Source organism: Rhinoderma darwinii (genome assembly GCF_050947455.1).
Source record: "Rhinoderma darwinii isolate aRhiDar2 chromosome 5 unlocalized genomic scaffold, aRhiDar2.hap1 SUPER_5_unloc_34, whole genome shotgun sequence".
Classification (NCBI taxonomy): Eukaryota; Metazoa; Chordata; class Amphibia; order Anura; family Rhinodermatidae; genus Rhinoderma; species Rhinoderma darwinii.
In genome coordinates, this window is record NW_027461792.1 from 462860 (window position 1) to 484540 (window position 21681).

The window sequence follows — 21681 nt, forward strand, 5'->3', positions numbered from 1 at the left end:
ACCCTTTCATCACTCAGAAAACTAACATTCATCTTCCATACCCCTCTACCATAAAAGAAATTATTTATAACAAAAACCCCCAACAAACACTCGTGATCTGAAAACCACACTCTCTCCTGCGCATAATCTACACATTTCATTGCTGAAATAGAAAAAAAGAAAAAGTCCAGACGAGAATCTGTTCTTCCGTCATCGGCATGGTAAGTAAATGGACCTGGTTTCCTGGTGACAGCGTCCTGCAAAGCAAAGTCCTGCAAAATTTTATTCCACAAAACTCCAGTGACATCCACATTAGACTCTGTGGACCCAGCTCGGGCCTGCTTCTCCAGGATACAGTTAATGTCACCAACAATAATTACAGGAACTTTACCATGAAGAAAAAATTTTAAAGAATCAAAAAGTGCCAACCTATCAGTTTTCACAGCATGGCCATAGATATTAATTAGCCTAAACTGCCACCCCTTATAGGATAGTAACACACAGACACATCTTCCTTCCTGTATAATTTGAGTCTGTTTGATGACAAACTCATTATTTTTAAAAAGAATACCAATTCCATCATTCCTATTTGTGGAAGAAAAAGACCAAATTGCTTCCCCAAACTTCCATTCTTCTTTCCTAGGCATTTTTGACAAACCACATTCTTGTACGCAAACAATGTCACTGCCCTTAGAGGCCAAAAAGTCCAGGACTGCAGCACGCTTGTGAGCAGAGGAGAACACCCGTACATTTTGTGAGACAATTTTTAATCTCAAAGACATGCGGGCATAGTATTGTTAGTGCAATGGAAAGCCATGGAAAAACCAGAACATATCACGTCCCAGGGAAATACATCGCTCTTTCCAAATTTGCCACATTGACTTCACTGAGGAAACCTTCCCCAGGAGAGCTGGGTACTTCTGAGGCCACCTCAGATGACTTAGGGCTAGAACTGGAGTCACTATCCAGCAAAGAAAAAGGATTTGCATGAGCAGAATCTTCCAATAAGCCTATCTTAAGTCTCTTCACCGCCTTTCCAGACTTCCCCCTTTTTGAGACAACTTTATGGAAGATTTCCGCACTAGTGGCACTAGGCATCCTGGCCTCCTTCTCGTCCTCCTCCGATATTGACCACTCCACTTTTGCTGAATCGTCCATTTTTGACTCTGGGCTAGAAAAGGACAAAATTTGCATACTTGCACCGTTATCAGGGTATGCACACCCACTAGGTGGCGCTGTGTCTTTACCTTCCATAGGTATAACCCCAGGTGTCTCATCAACAGTTGGCTCTGCAGGAGGGACCACACCCAACTCCATGCTGTCAGTATGTGAGGTTAGAACCTCTCCTAATCCAGCTTTCCCAGGGTCCTGAGAAGCAGCCACAGAAACATTGCCAGCTGGCTCTGAAATTACCTCAGAAGAGGCAGCAAGGGAACTTGTTGTTCTCACCTGTCTGCCCCATGTTCTTCTCTCTTGTCCTAAGAAAGGAAACACCTTTGGACATTTCCTACAGGTATGACCAGGCAAACCACAAATATCACACCTGGATGGGGAAATACATGCACTAGCCTCATGTCCTGTTTCCTTGCAATTTCTGCAAACTTTGCCTTTGCATGCATCTTTGGTATGCCCGTAGGAAAAACATGATCTACAAAAGCATGGCATATCTTGGTAGTACAGATATCCCTTATTCCCACCAATGGAAAAATTAGCAGGAGGATTCATCACTCCTCCAATACAGCTGGAGTCAGGTTTCAGCCTGACCCAGTACTTGATATCACCATTAAAAACTCCCCATAGGTTCTTCTGCTCCACACCACCTCTAACATGGGTACAGTAATGAGCTAAAAAAGCCCTGACCAGCCTTCTATCCAAAAATGGGTTATACATATGAATTGTTATACATTTCTCCACTGTAGAAAAAAGAGGTTGCACTTCAATGGATGTTAATGCCTCATGCATGTGTTTTTCCTTTAGCAACTGAAAAACGTTTAAACAGTAGGCGGCCTCAAAAAAGGATACATCATATGTAGCAATATTGCTGAAAGCTTGGATACAGAATACCTCTACCAACTTAACTCCAGCCAGGTCCAGAAGGATGTTCTCAATGATATGTCCAGTATCAACTTCGTCTCTCCTCTGCTCATTCACCACGAAACGGATAGTGTTACGCACAGCTGCCATCTTGAAATGGAATGCCCAACGGCACGATGATCGCTCCCAAAAACGTCGGATAGGACTCCACGAAAGACCGAACCCCCGGCCCAGACCAGGCAATAAACCTGATCTGAGCCAAAAGGCCGAGAAGCGATAACCCGAATGGGCCGGCCGTTGACCGAGCCTGTCCCATACTGCTGTTCACCCCTTGCAGCGATTCAGCCTACTCCTAGGCAATTCCATGGGGCCCTGCAGGCTCACACACATTTACAGCTACTAAGCGGGAGGTGAATAAAGGCCGGAGAGGAAGCTACACAGGATTTGCTTCTTTTGCTTGCACCACAATGCAGTGCTGAAAGAGGAGGAATCTACATAAAAACGCCTTCCTGGCAACGCCCAAATGCCCTCCTGCCATGCAGATAAACACTGGCAGCGGCAGCAAGTGCATGCCCACAGCCACCCCTTGTTCCTTCACACCTTGTATCAGCTGTAATCCAGTCCAGTCCAGTGCTGCCTGCTGAGCAGCACTGACCAACACTGCCTGGGCCCAGGCTTTTATCTATCTCTGAGGCAGGCCCCATTATGATGTCAGAAAGCTGGCTCTGGAATCCTGAGGGCTCCACTATGACACGTGCAAAGTTCCGTCTGAACTTTATATAAGACGGTGAGGCTCAGTCAGTCACTCAGTGTTGCCTGAGAGGGCAACACTGCAACAGCCGGCCGCCAGGCTGTCTTTTTTTTGCACATTTATTTGCCTCCAGGAGGCCACAAGAGGGAGACAAGGGACTGCAAAATGGAAAATAAGCATCCACCAACTTTACAGACAACTTCTCCTTGCTCCTACAACCTCCATCCTTGCACAGTTTGTTATTCTTCTAGGTAACATAGTAACAAATCCAAATTGCTGCTCTCTTTGTAGGCAAGCAAGGGTTTGTTGCAACTGCAATTCTTACTTCTTCTTGAAATGTAGGGACGACAGTACATTCCATCACATCCATCTAGTGTACACAGGTAGGTCCATTGTGGCGGGTAGGCGGCTGGCTGCTTTAATGGCTGTTTGCTGTTCCCCTACTCCACTCCACTCCACTATTTGACTGTGGTGCTGCATCAATCAGTGGCTGGCTCAGGTGCAGCTCTTTAACTTACCTAGGAGGGAGGGAGGGCGGAGAGAAGACAAGGAAGGTGAATGAGCTGTTCCAATGTGAAATGCCGGAAACACAGAAACACAGAAGACACACACACACACACACAACAAGAGGTGGCAATGTATTAATTAATTGCATTTAATAAATGAGCTCATTATCACACATGACTGTACAAATGCATTGTCCAACAGGTGTTGAAATAATGGGATTAAAAGGGGAGATCCCATCAGAAAGACAAAAACAATAGCAAACACAAATAGCACTTTTGGAATCTGATTTTAGTCAACACATAAGGGAAGGGTGCACCGGTCCTGGAAATACTGCAATACCAGGTCAATGCGTGGAGTGGACAGAGCAAGCTCTATTTCCATCTCCCTGTTCTAAAAATCCATTTAATATATGGTCCCCAGATAGGGGACGTATCAGATATTAAACTGATAAGAACAGATACTACACTTGATCTTAGCCAAAAGGCCGAGAAGCGATAACCCGAATGGGCCGGCCGTTGACCGAGCCTGTCCCATACTGCTGTTCACCCCTTGCAGCGATTCAGCCTACTCCTAGGCAATTCCATGGGGCCCTGCAGGCTCACACACATTTACAGCTACTAAGCGGGAGGTGAATAAAGGCCGGAGAGGAAGCTACACAGGATTTGCTTCTTTTGCTTGCACCACAATGCAGTGCTGAAAGAGGAGGAATCTACATAAAAACGCCTTCCTGGCAACGCCCAAATGCCCTCCTGCCATGCAGATAAACACTGGCAGCGGCAGCAAGTGCATGCCCACAGCCACCCCTTGTTCCTTCACACCTTGTATCAGCTGTAATCCAGTCCAGTCCAGTGCTGCCTGCTGAGCAGCACTGACCAACACTGCCTGGGCCCAGGCTTTTATCTATCTCTGAGGCAGGCCCCATTATGATGTCAGAAAGCTGGCTCTGGAATCCTGAGGGCTCCACTATGACACGTGCAAAGTTCCGTCTGAACTTTATATAAGACGGTGAGGCTCAGTCAGTCACTCAGTGTTGCCTGAGAGGGCAACACTGCAACAGCCGGCCGCCAGGCTGTCTTTTTTTTGCACATTTATTTGCCTCCAGGAGGCCACAAGAGGGAGACAAGGGACTGCAAAATGGAAAATAAGCATCCACCAACTTTACAGACAACTTCTCCTTGCTCCTACAACCTCCATCCTTGCACAGTTTGTTATTCTTCTAGGTAACATAGTAACAAATCCAAATTGCTGCTCTCTTTGTAGGCAAGCAAGGGTTTGTTGCAACTGCAATTCTTACTTCTTCTTGAAATGTAGGGACGACAGTACATTCCATCACATCCATCTAGTGTACACAGGTAGGTCCATTGTGGCGGGTAGGCGGCTGGCTGCTTTAATGGCTGTTTGCTGTTCCCCTACTCCACTCCACTCCACTATTTGACTGTGGTGCTGCATCAATCAGTGGCTGGCTCAGGTGCAGCTCTTTAACTTACCTAGGAGGGAGGGAGGGCGGAGAGAAGACAAGGAAGGTGAATGAGCTGTTCCAATGTGAAATGCCGGAAACACAGAAACACAGAAGACACACACACACACACACAACAAGAGGTGGCAATGTATTAATTAATTGCATTTAATAAATGAGCTCATTATCACACATGACTGTACAAATGCATTGTCCAACAGGTGTTGAAATAATGGGATTAAAAGGGGAGATCCCATCAGAAAGACAAAAACAATAGCAAACACAAATAGCACTTTTGGAATCTGATTTTAGTCAACACATAAGGGAAGGGTGCACCGGTCCTGGAAATACTGCAATACCAGGTCAATGCGTGGAGTGGACAGAGCAAGCTCTATTTCCATCTCCCTGTTCTAAAAATCCATTTAATATATGGTCCCCAGATAGGGGACGTATCAGATATTAAACTGATAAGAACAGATTTTTTGATTGAAAAATGCTTTATTGACAATCAATCGTCATCATACAAACATTACTGCGACGCAGCGCGAGCCATGAAGCAGCAAATAATAAATAATAACAGTCGTCAAACATAACATGACAGTATAATACACAGTACAGGCTAGCCTATGCTATACATTACACCACATGCTACACTAACATTCTTGCATTCACTAAAGCCAAACAACAAAGCATTACAGACAAGTGATGGGATAGGGGAGTGGGTAGGAGGGGATAGGGAAGCGGGAAATCACAGGCCCGAAGCTTTATTGAAAGACAACACACAAGAAGGGAGAGTGGGGGGAAGGGGAGTATCAGTCCTCTTCCTCATCGACGTCCGGGCTGTCCCAGGTGGAATAGTCTCTGAGCAGGCTGTGGATCAGCCTGCGGCAGTCCTGGACGGACACACTCTCTCTCCGCAAAATCAGACGATTCCTGGCGAACCATATAGCGTCCTTAAAACAGTTCATAAGGCGCCAGGCTTCCTGGATTGCTCCATCCGTGGTATTCCCAGGAAATAGTCCATAAAGTACCGAGCGGTACGACAGTCCGTTCCTGGGAACTGAGTCCTTGAGTTCGTGTTCCAAGGCTTTCAACAGACCCTGTGCAAAGGGGCACTGCCAGAAAATGTGCAAAGATGTTTCCTCCGTGAAGGGGCACCTGGGGCAGTACCGGGTCTTGCACAGGTTGCGGGCATGCATGAATGACCTAAGAGGCAGTCCTCCCTGGATGGCCATCCATGAAATGTCCTTGTGCCCGTTGGTCAACCTGCCAGATGACACGTTAGTCCAAACAGTCTCCAACGTGTCGGCATGAAGCCCTGGAACAAACTCCAGTGAGTCCTTTGCTCTGATGTGCTTGTGGATCGTCTTAGGTTTCCACAAGTCGGGCTTAAGACCCTCCAGTTGATGCTCCCTCACAAACCGGACGACATCTCCGTAGAACCAGGGAGCGTGCCAGTTGTAAGGGAAGGAGCTGTCCCACTTATCCCAGCCAAAACCTCGCCAGAGGGGAAGGAGGAAGTAGCGGGACATGGCCTTGCCCGCAGAGCCGTTTGCTGTCCTCAGAGTCCTACGAACACAGTCACATACAAAAGCGATCCGCAGCAGAGTGGGAATGTCGGGTATACCCTTCCCACCTTTGCGGGGCTCCTTGTACATAACAGTCCGCTTTACTCTGTCCATTTTCGAGCCCCAGATGAAGCGAAACACAGTCCTGGTAATGGCCCTCGAGACCGTTGCAAGAGGGGGCCATGCCTGTGCAGTGTATTGTAGCACAGGCAAGACTTCGTTACGCAGGACCATTGCTTTGCCCTCAATAGTGAGTTGTCTGAGGCTCCACAGTCCGATCCTTTGGTTGACTTTGGCCAAGCGTTCTTCCCACGACTTTAGGGCTGCACCTTCCTTACCGAACCAGACTCCCAGAATTTTGATGAAGTCCGGCTTGATAGTAAACGGGAAGGAGGCAGGAGAAGGCAGGTACCACTTTCCGAAGAGCATGGCTTCCGACTTCCCGCAGTTGACTTTTGCCCCTGAAGCGCGTCCGAACTCCTCACAGGTCTGGACGAGTGCAGTCACCGAACTCTGGTCAGCGCAGAAGACGGTCACGTCGTCCATGTACAGCGAGCATTTGACCTCGAAGTGTCCTGGACCTGGTGCGGTGATCCCTCTGATCTCTCCATTCTGCCGGATAGCCTCTGCGAAGAGCTCTATAACACAAACAAAAAGGAGAGGTGAAAGAGGACAGCCTTGTCTAACCCCCGACGATACAGGAAAGGGGTCAGTCTTCCAGCCGTTCACCAGCACCGAGCTGTAAATGTCGCAATACATCAGGTTAACATACAAACAGAACAACCTGCCAAGCCGCAGCCTACGCAGAGCCTTACCCATGAATTCGTGAGAGACCCGGTCAAAAGCCTTCTCCTGATCCAGACTGACCAGGGCCGCGTGTGTACGGCGGCTTTGCATGTAATGCACCGTGTCCCTCACCAGGGCAAGACTGTCGGCCACCCTACGGCCAGGAATGCCGCAGGTTTGGTCCGATCCGATGATCTGTCCGATGACAACCTTCAGTCTGTTGGTCAATACTTTGGCGAGGATCTTGTAGTCCACGTTCAGGAGAGAGATGGGACGCCAGTTTTTCAGGTCACATCTCTCCCCCTTCCGCTTATACAAGATCGTGATCATGCCTTCTCTCAAGGACGGTGGCATTCTACCCTCCACCACCATCTCCTCATAGAGCTCCAGCAGGTCCGGACAGATCAAGTCCCCCAGCGCTACATAGAGCTCTGCTGGGAGACCATCACTGCCCGGGGTCCTGCCGGGTCTGAAGGATTTAGCGGCAGAGAGCAGTTCCTCCACCGTCAGGGGTACGTCCATAGCCTCCGTACCTGCAGGATCAAGATGATTAGTGATACCTGACAGGAATTTATCGGCGGCTTCGGGGTCAGTGGTTTTCCGGGAGTAGAGGCTTCGGTAGTAGTCTGTGACGACTCCCATCACCTCCTTCTTCCCAGAATGCATGTTTCCGGTCTCATCTCGGAGTTCCTTCAGGGGCGTGTGGCCGGCATGGAGTTTCCTGAAAAAGAACGAGTTACATTTCTCACCCTTCTCCAGGTTCTCCACCTTGGAACGAAAGATAATTCGCTTGGATTCCTCCTCAAAGTGCCTTTTCAGGCCCTTTTTGGCTTCCTCCAGCTCCTTCCTGACGTCCCAGCCGCATTGAAGGAGGTCTTGCAGGGATCGCAGCTGACGCTGCATCTCTCTGAAGTCTCTCTTCCTCTCACACGCCTGTTGACGACTTTTTGCCTGAAAGAAACAACGAAATTCAACTTTAACATATTCCCACCAGTCACAGGTTTTGTCAAAGAAAACTTTATCATTCCTCCAAACAATATAGGCGTCTCTAAGTTCCGCCAGTACCTCCTCTCTTTCCAGCAGGGCACAATTCAGCTTCCAGGAGCCAGGGCCGGGAGGAAAACCGTGGCCGATGGCACCCTGGAAGAGAATGGCCCTGTGGTCAGAGAAGAAGCAGGGGATCATGGAGTGCCCATGCTGCTTGACTGCCCGGGAGGTGAACACAAAGTCAATCCGAGAACGAAGTGAGCCATCGGGTCGGCTCCATGAATAGTTCACAGAGCCGATCCCCATGGAGCCCACAACGTCCTGCAAGGATGCTTCGGTTACCATCTCGATAAGCAGTTTGGAACTGACATCCAGCTTGATTGAAGTGCCGGAACTTCGTCCATCCTCTTCGATGGGGCAGTTGAAGTCCCCGGCCATCACCACTGCCCTAGTGGTGGCGAGCTGGGTCCGCAGGGTCTGGAATAGTTCCAGGCGCTCAGCCTTCATAGGGGGAGCGTACACGTTGATGAGCCTAATCGGCTCTCCCGCCCAGGAACCGTCTACGACCAACAAGCGGCCGCAGACGAGCTCCTGGACAGAGTCAACAGTAAATACGCTTCCCCTAATCAGGATGGCAACCCCTGCAGACTTACAGTCGCCCCCACCAGACCAGTAGGACGGGCCATGGGTCCACTGCCTGGCCAGGTGATGATATGACCTGGAAGAGGGGAGAGTACATTCCTGCAGCATAAATATATCACTCGACTGCTTGGAAAGAAAAGTTAGCACCATCTGACATCTAGTCCTATCTCTAACACTCCTCACATTGAGGCTAAAGATGTTAAGTTCAGCAGCCATGGGGGAGAATAAAGAAGGTTAGTGCAAACGATACACCTTAGTTACCAGTCCGGTCGGGCGGATCCTCCTCGCCTGGCGGGTCCGAAAGATCCAGCAGGCCCTCTGACAAAAATTGTTCCAGGATTGTAGCCACCTGGATGTCTGTTGTGAAGTCGATGACCTCAGGTTCAGACACGAGTTCCTCCACCATCTGCTCCATTTCCTCCTGCTGCGCAAGGGAATCTTCGCAGATTTCCACGACTTGTCGCTTTGAGGACTCAGCCGCTGGGCTGTCCCTCACCTTTCTCTTCCTCTGGATGGCACCTGAGGAGACAAGAGGGGGAAAATCCTCCAGGGAGAGGACTCCAGCAGCTGGAGAGGGAGATGTTAGTGCTGCTGGAGCTGGGGAGAAGGGAGGCTGGGTTGGGAGAGGTGCGGGTGACAGGACCACTGAGATGGGTGGGTAGGAGAAGGTGAGAGCCTCAGTGGGGGTGACAGGGGTTGGGGACGGGGGGGTGGGGAGGGCCGGGCGAGGGAGGGTGGGAAGGGTAGGGCGAGGGAGGGCCGGGAGAGGGGGGGGAGGGACTGTCGTCTTCTTACCATCCTTCTTTTTCCCGGTCTTCTGTGCCGCTGGAGCTCTGGCTGGGGCGGGGTTCCCTCTGGCTGGAGCTTTCGCTGCTACAGTTGCCCAGGATCGATCCCTCTTCGGGCAGTCCTTGTAAGAGTGGGCTGCTTGTCCGCAGAGGTTGCACATTGTCCGTTTCGGGCAGTCTTTGGTCTCGTGTCCTGTTACCCGGCAGTTCTTGCAGGCGTCCTCCTTGCAGTCCTTCATCGAATGACCCTTCTTGCTGCATCTCCTGCAGATCTGCGGCATGTCCGGGTAGTAGATGAGGCCGTAGGAGTTGCCCAGCGAGAATGACTGGGGCAGGTGCTGGAGGCCGTCTTCCGCGCTTGAATCCTTGTTGAGTCGGACGATTACCGACCACTTGCCAGTCCAGAAGCCGAGTCCGTTCAGGATGTGGGTGGGTTCCCTCACCACTGTGCAGAACCGCTTCAGGAGCGTGGTGATGTCTTTGCCGGGGGTGTGTGGGTTCCGCATTGAGACCGTCACCCGCCTTTCCTCTCTTTGGACAGGGCAGTTGCCCACAAAGCGAGAGAAAGGGGATTCAGGCCTCGCCGCTTTCACCATCTCCCAGTACCTTCTGCAGATGTTGATCGAAGCGAAGGTCACGAAGAACATCCCGGTCATGAAGGCCTGGATGCTGATGGTCTCCGGCTTAGCGAAGCCCTGGTCCAGGAGCATCTTCTGGCAGAACACTTCTTCCGTCATGTCCGGCACTCTCCCGTCCACCTCCTTCAGCTTCAGGGCCACCGTCTGCTTCATCCAGGGCTCCAGGGTTGGAGCAGCCTGGTTCGGCTTCCTGGTGGCCTGTCCGCTTGAGGAGGCTTCAGGAGGAGATGTCCTGGCCTGGGCCGGCTCACCTGGTCCATCAGCCTTCTCCTTCTGGGTGGCAGGGTTGCTGGTTGAGGCCATGGCTTCTTCCAGCTGTTCCTGTCGCTTGGGGAGGATCTTCGATAGCTCTTTCCCGAAGGGGGCGGAGCTATGCAAATCTTCTCCTTGCTGGCCGAGGTTCTTCCACGAAATTTCTTCCGCAGCGGTTCCTCGTCGAGCTTCTTCTGCGGCCGAGCTTCTTCAAAGATCCCCTTCAGCAGCGGCTCTTCTCCGAAGGTCTCTGTCGCAGTTCTCCTTCTTCCCGGCAGCGATCTCCCGGAGCTTCTTCCCCGATGGCGGCTTCTCCCTTCTGGATCGTCGTCTTCGCTGGTTCTTCTCCGCAGTTCGTCGCCGGCTTCGTCTGGAACGCTCTTGGATCGCTAAGCTAGTGTTTATAGCCCCCAGTGGTTCTCCGAGCTATCTATCCTTACAAGGACTGATAAGAACAGATTTTTTTTTTTTTTTTTTTTGAAAGCCCGAGTCGTGCTTTCTATCACCCAAGTGCATAAAAAGTGCAGAGGTGCCACACAAAAAGTGCACAAGGATGCGGTCTATCGCAGCCCTTCTCTTAAAAGAGAGAGGCCCCGCATAACCATTCCCTGACCCTCCAAACCATAGGCCTAGAGGATCAAGGATCGATGGTCCCCCCTCGCCGAGGCTTAGGGAGACCCAAACACACTCCTAGGCTTCTACCTGGGCTGCCACCCCAGTGTCCACCTAGGAGCCTGCATCCTAGTTGCACCTCCCCTCCGAAGAAGGGAGGCCGGGTTGCAGGGGAAAAAGGAACCAGAAGGCCACACATTTTCCCCCTAGACCTCAGGAGGGTCCCAAAAGGGCACCGCATCCCAAAATCCTTGTGACAAACGTGACAAACACACAGTGAAAAACAAAATTAAATAAGTGGATGTGCGCTGTGATACAGCCTGGACATCCGCCAGGTATAAAAAATTCCTCATCTCCCAGCCAGAAGGCCGGGAGAAAAAAGGTGTGTGCTTAGAAGTGTGAAAGAAGAGTGCGTGCAAGTGTGCCTTCACTCAGTGGGATCCCACCCCCAGTGAGTTAGGGCACCCCAGGGTCACCAGCCCTGGGGCACATAGCAACTCGGGCTTTCATACTACCCGACCTCCTGACCTCGATCCGGCGGTCGCCTGGTCACCTACAAATGGTACCTTTAAACCAAATGCGTACACCAGAGCGATGACCGTTGTGGTTCCCTGCCCTCACCTCGGCGTTCTGTCATCCCCCTACGATGGCCCATCAACCACCGGCAGGGATGATTACTAACCTCAGCTTGAGCAGGTACTACACTTGATCTTAGCCAAAAGGCCGAGAAGCGATAACCCGAATGGGCCGGCCGTTGACCGAGCCTGTCCCATACTGCTGTTCACCCCTTGCAGCGATTCAGCCTACTCCTAGGCAATTCCATGGGGCCCTGCAGGCTCACACACATTTACAGCTACTAAGCGGGAGGTGAATAAAGGCCGGAGAGGAAGCTACACAGGATTTGCTTCTTTTGCTTGCACCACAATGCAGTGCTGAAAGAGGAGGAATCTACATAAAAACGCCTTCCTGGCAACGCCCAAATGCCCTCCTGCCATGCAGATAAACACTGGCAGCGGCAGCAAGTGCATGCCCACAGCCACCCCTTGTTCCTTCACACCTTGTATCAGCTGTAATCCAGTCCAGTCCAGTGCTGCCTGCTGAGCAGCACTGACCAACACTGCCTGGGCCCAGGCTTTTATCTATCTCTGAGGCAGGCCCCATTATGATGTCAGAAAGCTGGCTCTGGAATCCTGAGGGCTCCACTATGACACGTGCAAAGTTCCGTCTGAACTTTATATAAGACGGTGAGGCTCAGTCAGTCACTCAGTGTTGCCTGAGAGGGCAACACTGCAACAGCCGGCCGCCAGGCTGTCTTTTTTTTGCACATTTATTTGCCTCCAGGAGGCCACAAGAGGGAGACAAGGGACTGCAAAATGGAAAATAAGCATCCACCAACTTTACAGACAACTTCTCCTTGCTCCTACAACCTCCATCCTTGCACAGTTTGTTATTCTTCTAGGTAACATAGTAACAAATCCAAATTGCTGCTCTCTTTGTAGGCAAGCAAGGGTTTGTTGCAACTGCAATTCTTACTTCTTCTTGAAATGTAGGGACGACAGTACATTCCATCACATCCATCTAGTGTACACAGGTAGGTCCATTGTGGCGGGTAGGCGGCTGGCTGCTTTAATGGCTGTTTGCTGTTCCCCTACTCCACTCCACTCCACTATTTGACTGTGGTGCTGCATCAATCAGTGGCTGGCTCAGGTGCAGCTCTTTAACTTACCTAGGAGGGAGGGAGGGCGGAGAGAAGACAAGGAAGGTGAATGAGCTGTTCCAATGTGAAATGCCGGAAACACAGAAACACAGAAGACACACACACACACACACAACAAGAGGTGGCAATGTATTAATTAATTGCATTTAATAAATGAGCTCATTATCACACATGACTGTACAAATGCATTGTCCAACAGGTGTTGAAATAATGGGATTAAAAGGGGAGATCCCATCAGAAAGACAAAAACAATAGCAAACACAAATAGCACTTTTGGAATCTGATTTTAGTCAACACATAAGGGAAGGGTGCACCGGTCCTGGAAATACTGCAATACCAGGTCAATGCGTGGAGTGGACAGAGCAAGCTCTATTTCCATCTCCCTGTTCTAAAAATCCATTTAATATATGGTCCCCAGATAGGGGACGTATCAGATATTAAACTGATAAGAACAGATTTTACGTTTAAATTAATATGATTCAGTCAAAACTAATATTTCAAGAATAAAGTCTAGAATAACATCTTCCACATTTTAAAGTGCCACATGCTCAGTGCTTTCTTCTTTCCAAGATGCTTTTTGTCCAACAGGTAGTACAAATAAAGTTCACTTAATGCCAGTTTGATACATTCTCGTTCACTAATAAAGTCTTTTTTGAAGAGTAGTATATTCCTCGTCTTCCACAGTGCATTTTTAATACAGTTCATAGTACACCATAATACTTTCTCTTTTTCTTTTGGTAGGGTTCGATGGATTCCATACAGGACAACTTCGTGATTCAAATGGTTAAGACCGGTAAAAAATTTTAAAATCTCCCCACATTCTTTCCATACTGTTTGTGCAAATTGGCAGTTCCAAAATATATGCAAAGTTGACTCATCGTAGCAGCATTGTCTCCTAGGGCAAGTCTGTGTATTGCACAAGCCCCTTCTGTACTGGAAGCTCCTCGATGGAACACAATCATGAACTATCATCCAGGCGATGTCTTTATGCTGATTGGTAAGATAAGGTGCATTTACTTTTTCCCATATCATAGCACATCTGTCAAATGTATAATTAGAAATTTGTGTCATAGTGTCCTTCTTTTTTATTTCGAACCTGAGCTTTCTAGAGTTTTTCAAAGTCTCTACCCCATAAGACTCTAATTGGTACATTCTTATTGTTTTTTCCACAATCACATATTGTTTGGGGGGGACAATTAACACTGGACTGGAAAGTGATGTTGTTATCCATTTTCGCCTTCTAAAAATATGCCCAGCGGCGTATCTTAAAAAGTAGGACCAATTATTTGACAGTGACACATTTTTAAAACAGAGGCTGAAAAATGAAGAATATAAAAACAATTTGATGTTTGGCACATCCTTACCGCCTACATTAAGTGTCTTGTGCATGATTTGTCTGCTCAGTTTCTCAAACTTGGAACTCCACACAAACTCGAATAACAATCTTTGTATTCTTTTTGCAGTGAGATCACTTGGAGGGAAAACACAATTTAGGTATAACATAACAGGAAGTAACAACGCCTTAATAATAAGAACTTTTCCGCTCAAGGTAAGTTGCCTAAGTTTCCAGAAGTCAATTTTCTTTTGTAGCTTTTCTTTGACTATTTCCCAGCTTTGTGCACCATTATTTTGCTCATCAAAAATCACTCCTAATATTTTGATTTTGTCAGACTGGGTTCTAAGGTCAGGTACAGAGAGGCCAGGCCAATTCCCAATTGTATAGCAACTGCACTTGTCCAGATTGAGTTTAAATGCTGATGCATGGCAGAAGAATTCTGTGGTCCTAATTGCTCTCTGAAGAGCCACCTGTGACGTGCAGAGAATGGAAATATCGTCCATGTAACCCATGACCTTGACTTCATTTCCTCGACCGCCAGGTATAGGAACGCCTCTAACTATTTTCTCCTTTCTCATCATAGATAAAAGAGGTTCAATTGAGCAAATAAATAAAATTGGTGACAAGGGACACCCTTGCTTGACTCCTGAGTGCAGATAGACTTCTTTTGTTAAAGAGCCATTAACCAAAATTTTGCTGAAAGCATTCCTGTATAAAAGTGCAATTTGTTGAATAAAAACGTCAGGAAAACACATCTTCTTTAAAACTGACCATAAGAACTTATGCGACACTCGGTCGAATGCCTTTTGAAAGTCCAGCGAAAGTATGGCTAGGTTTTGTTTCCTTTCCTTCTGATACCATATTGCATCTCTGATGGTATTAAGACACTCTGAGACACTTCTTCCAGGAACTGCACATACTTGTTCCGGCTGTATGACTTGACTTAAAACCCCCTTAAAACGATTTACTAAAATTTTGGACATTATCTTGTAGTCTGCATTAAGAAGCGTGATCGGTCTCCAGTTCTCTAAATTGGATCTTTCTCCTTTTTTATATAATAAGGATACCAGGCCACTCCTCCAGGATACAGGTAGCTGACTACACTTAAAGGCTTCTTTGATGACACAATAAAATTCAGCACTTAAAATGTCCCAAAATTCCCTATAAAATTCGATCGGTAAACCATCGGTTCCTGGGGTTTTCCCACACAGAAAACTTTTAACAGCAGCATTAAGTTCATCAACAGTAGTTTCCCTACATAGCAGCATTTGGTCAGTTTTTGATAAAGTGCAATCAAGTGAATTTAAAACATCTTCAGTAAAAGAAGCATCAATAGGCTTTTCGTTAAACAGGTCTTGATAAAATGTCTGAGCTTTGGATAGCATACCGTCAGATGAAGTTTCGCCATCTAGTTCTATGATCATTTCTTTAGCTTCGACGGTTTTTTTAAAGAAGAATCTAGAACATTTTTCATTTTTTTCTAGTATCTCAATTTTTGAGTTGAATATTATTTCTTTACCTTTACTCTCGATTTCTTTTGCAATTTGTTCCTTTAGGTTGGTGATTAAATCTTCCATTTCAACACCAGCACTCCTGAGTTTATAATATGTCTGCAGCTTGGTGTTAAGCGTTTTGAACCATTTCGTTTTTTCCCTGGCTCTGATGATGCTTTTTTGGATGAAAAACGCTTTGATCTTGGCTTTGCTGTGCTCCCACCATTCTAACATGGAAGAAAAATCTTTCTGTAAATTTTTGAGTTGGTTGAAAAGAATCTTAAAATCTGCTCTTATTTCAGGGTTTTGTAGCAATGTGACGTTGAGTCTCCAAACTCCTCTAGCTTTGACAAGTTTGGATATCTGCAATTGTGCTTGGATCATTTTATGGTCTGAAAAAATATTTGCGTTTAGTGACACAGACTGCGGTGCAATTTGACCTGAAGTGAAGAGAAAGTCAATTCTGGATTTGACGTTAGCATTTTCCCAGGTGTATCCGGGGTCATCTCTATGTATGTCTCTCCAAACATCTTTTAACCTGAAGTCTGTCATCAGATCTTTTAATTGTTTCTCTGTCTTATCCCTTCTAGGTTCTCCAGAGCTCCCCTCTCGACTTTCTCCAGATATAATACAATTGAAGTCTCCACTTACTATCAGCGGAGAAGAACCAGGCAAGTAGTACTGTATGGTCTCTAATAACTGTGATCTTTCCTCTTTGATGGGCGAGGCATATATGTTCAAAAGTCTTAAGTCTACACCATGATAGCTCACGTTGACAAATAAAGCTCTTCCCGGTATGACTTCTCTGAACGAAGTGATTTTAAAGTCCATAGATTTGAACAAAATCCCTACTCCTGTAGATCTTACCTCATTATCTCCAGACCAGATGGAGCTGCCCAGAGACCAATCTTGTCTTAGGACAGAATAGTTGGGGTCATGATCTATACCACATTCCTGTAGAAAAAAAATGTCCGAATTTACTGTAGACAGGTATGAAAATAAAGCAGCCCTTCTGGATGGGCCCTTCAAGCTCCTCACATTCAGTGAAGAGATTTGGATATTATTTGTCATCAACCTTGGATATTTTTAGGCCGAACTACTCTCAGAATCCGACATAAATCCCACTAGTGGGCTGGGAGTTGTGGCGACATCTGAATCCGAGAACTCGATGTTAGCTGGGTCAGAATCAGAAGGTGGCGGTTTCGCCGGAGGCGGTTCAGCATTTGGCTCCACCGGCTTATGCCTGTAGCGAGGGAAATCTGATCTTTTGACACAGACACCTGGGTCATCATCAACTGGTTTCCTTTTCCTCTGTACTTCCAGATGCATAACATCTTCATCCAATTTTGGATCCTGGGCCACTGCGGAAGGTTTTTTCACCGCTTTCACCCCAGATCCAGCAGTTTCCATGGACTCAGCTTCATCCGGACCAAAAGGACACTCTGACCAGTCAGTTGAAGCACCAGCAACAGGCAATTTTCCCTCTGACGGAGGATCAGCTTTAGGCCTCTGCTCAGCTGTTGAGGGAGGTTTGTCAGAAGCCGGCTGCCTCCTCACTGCTTCAGCATACGAGCTGATCTTCTTCAAGGGACAGTCTCTAAAGGTGTGCCCCGGCACCAGGCAGATGTTGCATGTGACCTGATTAGAGCAGCTGGCAGTAGCATGCCCTTTTTGGAAGCACTTCCTGCAGGTCGCTATTTCTTCAGGGCACATGTCAGCGACATGTCCGAACCCCATGCATTTGCGACAGTACCTTGGCATATTCCGGTAAAACAAACGACCTCTGTTGTTGCCTATGTTAAATGTTGAGGGAGGATGATGGAATCCCTCAATGCCATGTTCAGAACTGTCCTCTTTAAATTTCACGGAAATTCTGTACTTCCCTGTCCACAGCTGTTCTTCGTTGAGGATTTTACGAGGTTCTCGGACAGAAGCAAAATGTCTCTGCAGAAATTGGGCTATGTGCTCCAGGGGCACATGCGGATTGCTCATATGAACAACAAGAGATGTTTCACCTTCTGAGTACAAGGCCACAATGAGGAGTCCTTTAAGATCTTCATGACTCAAGTTCTTCCGGATGCTTCCATATAGCTCTTGGCAGGCTTGCTCGTTCTCCAAGGTAAGGGTGTAGCGTCCAGGGGCATCCTGAAGCGCAAGAATATTCTCCCTCTTCACCTTCAGAACGTCAATCAGGACTGTCCTCACGAAAAACCTCAGCGAAAATTTCTCCTTCTCCTGCTCTCCGAACTCGAACTTGAAGGTGTTCTTTATCCTCTGATCAGCTGGGCCTGCGAAGCGCACCGAAGCCGCCATGGTAGTCGTATTCGCCATAACCTCCCCGGGCAAGGTTGGTCGCCTTCTTTGTCCCCTGGCTCACCCCCTAAAGCAGCAGGTGGCTTAAGCTGGTAAACCAGCGATGCCACAAGGCCAAGGGCGAGCACACAGACGGACCTAGTGACTAACCCCTTGAGATTAGCCAAAAGGCCGAGAAGCGATAACCCGAATGGGCCGGCCGTTGACCGAGCCTGTCCCATACTGCTGTTCACCCCTTGCAGCGATTCAGCCTACTCCTAGGCAATTCCATGGGGCCCTGCAGGCTCACACACATTTACAGCTACTAAGCGGGAGGTGAATAAAGGCCGGAGAGGAAGCTACACAGGATTTGCTTCTTTTGCTTGCACCACAATGCAGTGCTGAAAGAGGAGGAATCTACATAAAAACGCCTTCCTGGCAACGCCCAAATGCCCTCCTGCCATGCAGATAAACACTGGCAGCGGCAGCAAGTGCATGCCCACAGCCACCCCTTGTTCCTTCACACCTTGTATCAGCTGTAATCCAGTCCAGTCCAGTGCTGCCTGCTGAGCAGCACTGACCAACACTGCCTGGGCCCAGGCTTTTATCTATCTCTGAGGCAGGCCCCATTATGATGTCAGAAAGCTGGCTCTGGAATCCTGAGGGCTCCACTATGACACGTGCAAAGTTCCGTCTGAACTTTATATAAGACGGTGAGGCTCAGTCAGTCACTCAGTGTTGCCTGAGAGGGCAACACTGCAACAGCCGGCCGCCAGGCTGTCTTTTTTTTGCACATTTATTTGCCTCCAGGAGGCCACAAGAGGGAGACAAGGGACTGCAAAATGGAAAATAAGCATCCACCAACTTTACAGACAACTTCTCCTTGCTCCTACAACCTCCATCCTTGCACAGTTTGTTATTCTTCTAGGTAACATAGTAACAAATCCAAATTGCTGCTCTCTTTGTAGGCAAGCAAGGGTTTGTTGCAACTGCAATTCTTACTTCTTCTTGAAATGTAGGGACGACAGTACATTCCATCACATCCATCTAGTGTACACAGGTAGGTCCATTGTGGCGGGTAGGCGGCTGGCTGCTTTAATGGCTGTTTGCTGTTCCCCTACTCCACTCCACTCCACTATTTGACTGTGGTGCTGCATCAATCAGTGGCTGGCTCAGGTGCAGCTCTTTAACTTACCTAGGAGGGAGGGAGGGCGGAGAGAAGACAAGGAAGGTGAATGAGCTGTTCCAATGTGAAATGCCGGAAACACAGAAACACAGAAGACACACACACACACACACAACAAGAGGTGGCAATGTATTAATTAATTGCATTTAATAAATGAGCTCATTATCACACATGACTGTACAAATGCATTGTCCAACAGGTGTTGAAATAATGGGATTAAAAGGGGAGATCCCATCAGAAAGACAAAAACAATAGCAAACACAAATAGCACTTTTGGAATCTGATTTTAGTCAACACATAAGGGAAGGGTGCACCGGTCCTGGAAATACTGCAATACCAGGTCAATGCGTGGAGTGGACAGAGCAAGCTCTATTTCCATCTCCCTGTTCTAAAAATCCATTTAATATATGGTCCCCAGATAGGGGACGTATCAGATATTAAACTGATAAGAACAGATTTTTTGAGTTGACTACCCCAACAAAGGAGGTAACCGTTTATTTAAAATTTTTTGACATAAAAAGGATTTACAAATTTTTTACATTTTTACAATAAATCAATAAATACACAGGGTTTACAACAATGGTATAATAATAAATACAAGTTATCAGATAAAATCACATAACTTATAAAAGGGCACTTGGTGGCATCAAATTATGGAACTCCATTCACTAAAAAACCATTTTCTACATAAAACAGGAGAGAGTTTTTTATCTAAAAGAAAATACTTGTGCATCTCACTTAAACAAATGGCTAAAACATCATCCACAGTTAAAACGTCATGTTTGAATAAAAGAATGTTTCTGGCCGCCCACAGAGCTGCTTTGACGCAGTTAGTGATCTTCCATGCCATCATTTTTCGGGTCTGTGTTGGGCATTCCAGACATCCATAAAAAACGCCATCGCTAGTAAATCTCTGTAGTCCTGTAATCTTCTGTGCCAAGGGGAGGATTCTTGACCACACCAATTGTGCGTAGTAGCACTGCCAGAAAAGGTGGTAGACTGTCTCATCATCTCTGCAACCTCCCCTTGGACACGCAGCCGAGTTGGTCAGTCCCCTTCGATGCTGGAATGCCCGGCATGGAAGACACTCGTGGGCACAACTCCAGGCCAGATCTTTCTGAGGATTAAAAAGATAATTAATATTTACCATTCTCCATATTTGTTTGCACTTTTGTTCACTAAAATTACTAATGGGGGCTACTAAAACATTTTCTTTTATCTTTTTTAAAACACTTTTACTATTTTGCACGTCTTCAATTCTCTTGCCTTTCAAGTTAAAAAGGTTCACAATTTTCTCTAAAATCTTGTACTGGTCAGGGAGGTTAAAAGCATACGGGGAGCTTAAAACCGTGGAGAACCATCCGTTCCTCCTCATAAAATACCCGGTGTTAAAACGGATAAAATATGACCAGTAGTGATCCTTAAAAGCAGCGTTAAGACATGCAGTAAAAAATTTGATTAAAAGAAAGGTCTTTATGTCAGGGAAATCCTTACCACCCATTAGTTTTGGCATCATCACCTTCTCTCTCCTGAGTTTTTCCATTTTGGAGTTCCATAAAAATGTAAAACAAGCTTTATTTATTTTTTTTAATAAAATATCAGGGGGAGGGAAAACCATACTCAAATATAATAAAATCGGTAAAATCACCATTTTGGTAATTAAAACTTTTCCCTCCATGGTCAGCTTTCTCAAATTCCACATACAAATCTTTTTATTAACTTTTTGTGCCACCAAGTCCCAACTGTTAAAACCATTGTTTAACTCATTGAAGGAGACCCCTAAAATCTGCACAGTCTCTGACACAGGGACTGGAATGTCCTGTAAAATCATATTGCCAATGTTTAAAATGTTACTTTTATTAAAATTGACTTTAAAACCGGAGGAGCAACAAAACTTATAGATCTGTCTTAAAGTTGTTTGTAGTGATAGGGTGTCCCTACACAGTACCGCGACATCATCCATGTACCCCACTACTTTTGCCTCTAGTCCCCCCCCGCCCGGCAGGGGGACTCCACGTATCTGTTTGCTTTTCCTCAGGGTGCACAGTAGAGGCTCAATTGCACAAATAAAAAGTAGTGGGGACAAGGGACACCCCTGCTTCACTCCGGAATTTAAAAGGACATCCTGTGTTTTAAAACCTTTGACTAAAATCTTGCTAGTGCAGTTGTCATAAAAGGCCTTCAGAGACTGTATAAAACCTTCCGGTATACCCATTTTCTCTAAAACCTTAAAAAGATAAAAGTGTGACACTCTGTCAAAGGCTTTCTCAAAGTCGATTGTTAAAACTGCCATTTTGCCTTTCCTCTCCTTTGTGTCATTAATAACATCTTTTAAAAGGTTCAGGTTATCCCATATGCTCCTCCCGGGTATCCCACAGACCTGGTTGGAGTGAATTATTTTGTTTACGACTGCTTTTAATCTATTTGCACAAATTTTAGCCATTATCTTGTAGTCGCAATTTAGCAGTGTAATTGGTCTCCAGTTTTTAATGTCGGTTTTGTCCCCCTTTTTGTACAGCAGGGACACCTCACCTTTCTTCCAGGACCCCGGGAGGGCTTTTGTTCTAAAAACTTGTGTAAAAAGAGAGTGGAGATCCTCCTTTAAAACACCGTAAAATAGAACATAAAACTCTATGGGTATACCATCAGGACCAGGA

General features: G+C 47.0%; 2 non-coding genes and 3 pseudogenes across 2 annotated transcripts; all 5 read right to left on the bottom strand.

Moving 5' to 3' along the window:
• Nucleotides 1–3576: 3576 nt before the first annotated feature.
• On the bottom strand, nucleotides 3577–3767 carry LOC142690515 (U2 spliceosomal RNA). The gene has a single exon (XR_012859281.1). It is a non-coding gene; the product is annotated as a U2 spliceosomal RNA (small nuclear RNA).
• Nucleotides 3768–5052: 1285 nt separating this feature from the next.
• On the bottom strand, nucleotides 5053–5227 carry LOC142690549 (U2 spliceosomal RNA; annotated as a pseudogene).
• Nucleotides 5228–11665: 6438 nt separating this feature from the next.
• Nucleotides 11666–11735, bottom strand: LOC142690664 (U2 spliceosomal RNA; annotated as a pseudogene).
• Nucleotides 11736–13020: 1285 nt separating this feature from the next.
• LOC142690546 (U2 spliceosomal RNA) lies at nucleotides 13021–13196 on the bottom strand (annotated as a pseudogene).
• Nucleotides 13197–19327: 6131 nt separating this feature from the next.
• On the bottom strand, nucleotides 19328–19514 carry LOC142690556 (U2 spliceosomal RNA). The gene has a single exon (XR_012859311.1). It is a non-coding gene; the product is annotated as a U2 spliceosomal RNA (small nuclear RNA).
• Between the last annotated feature and the right edge of the window lie 2167 nt (nucleotides 19515–21681).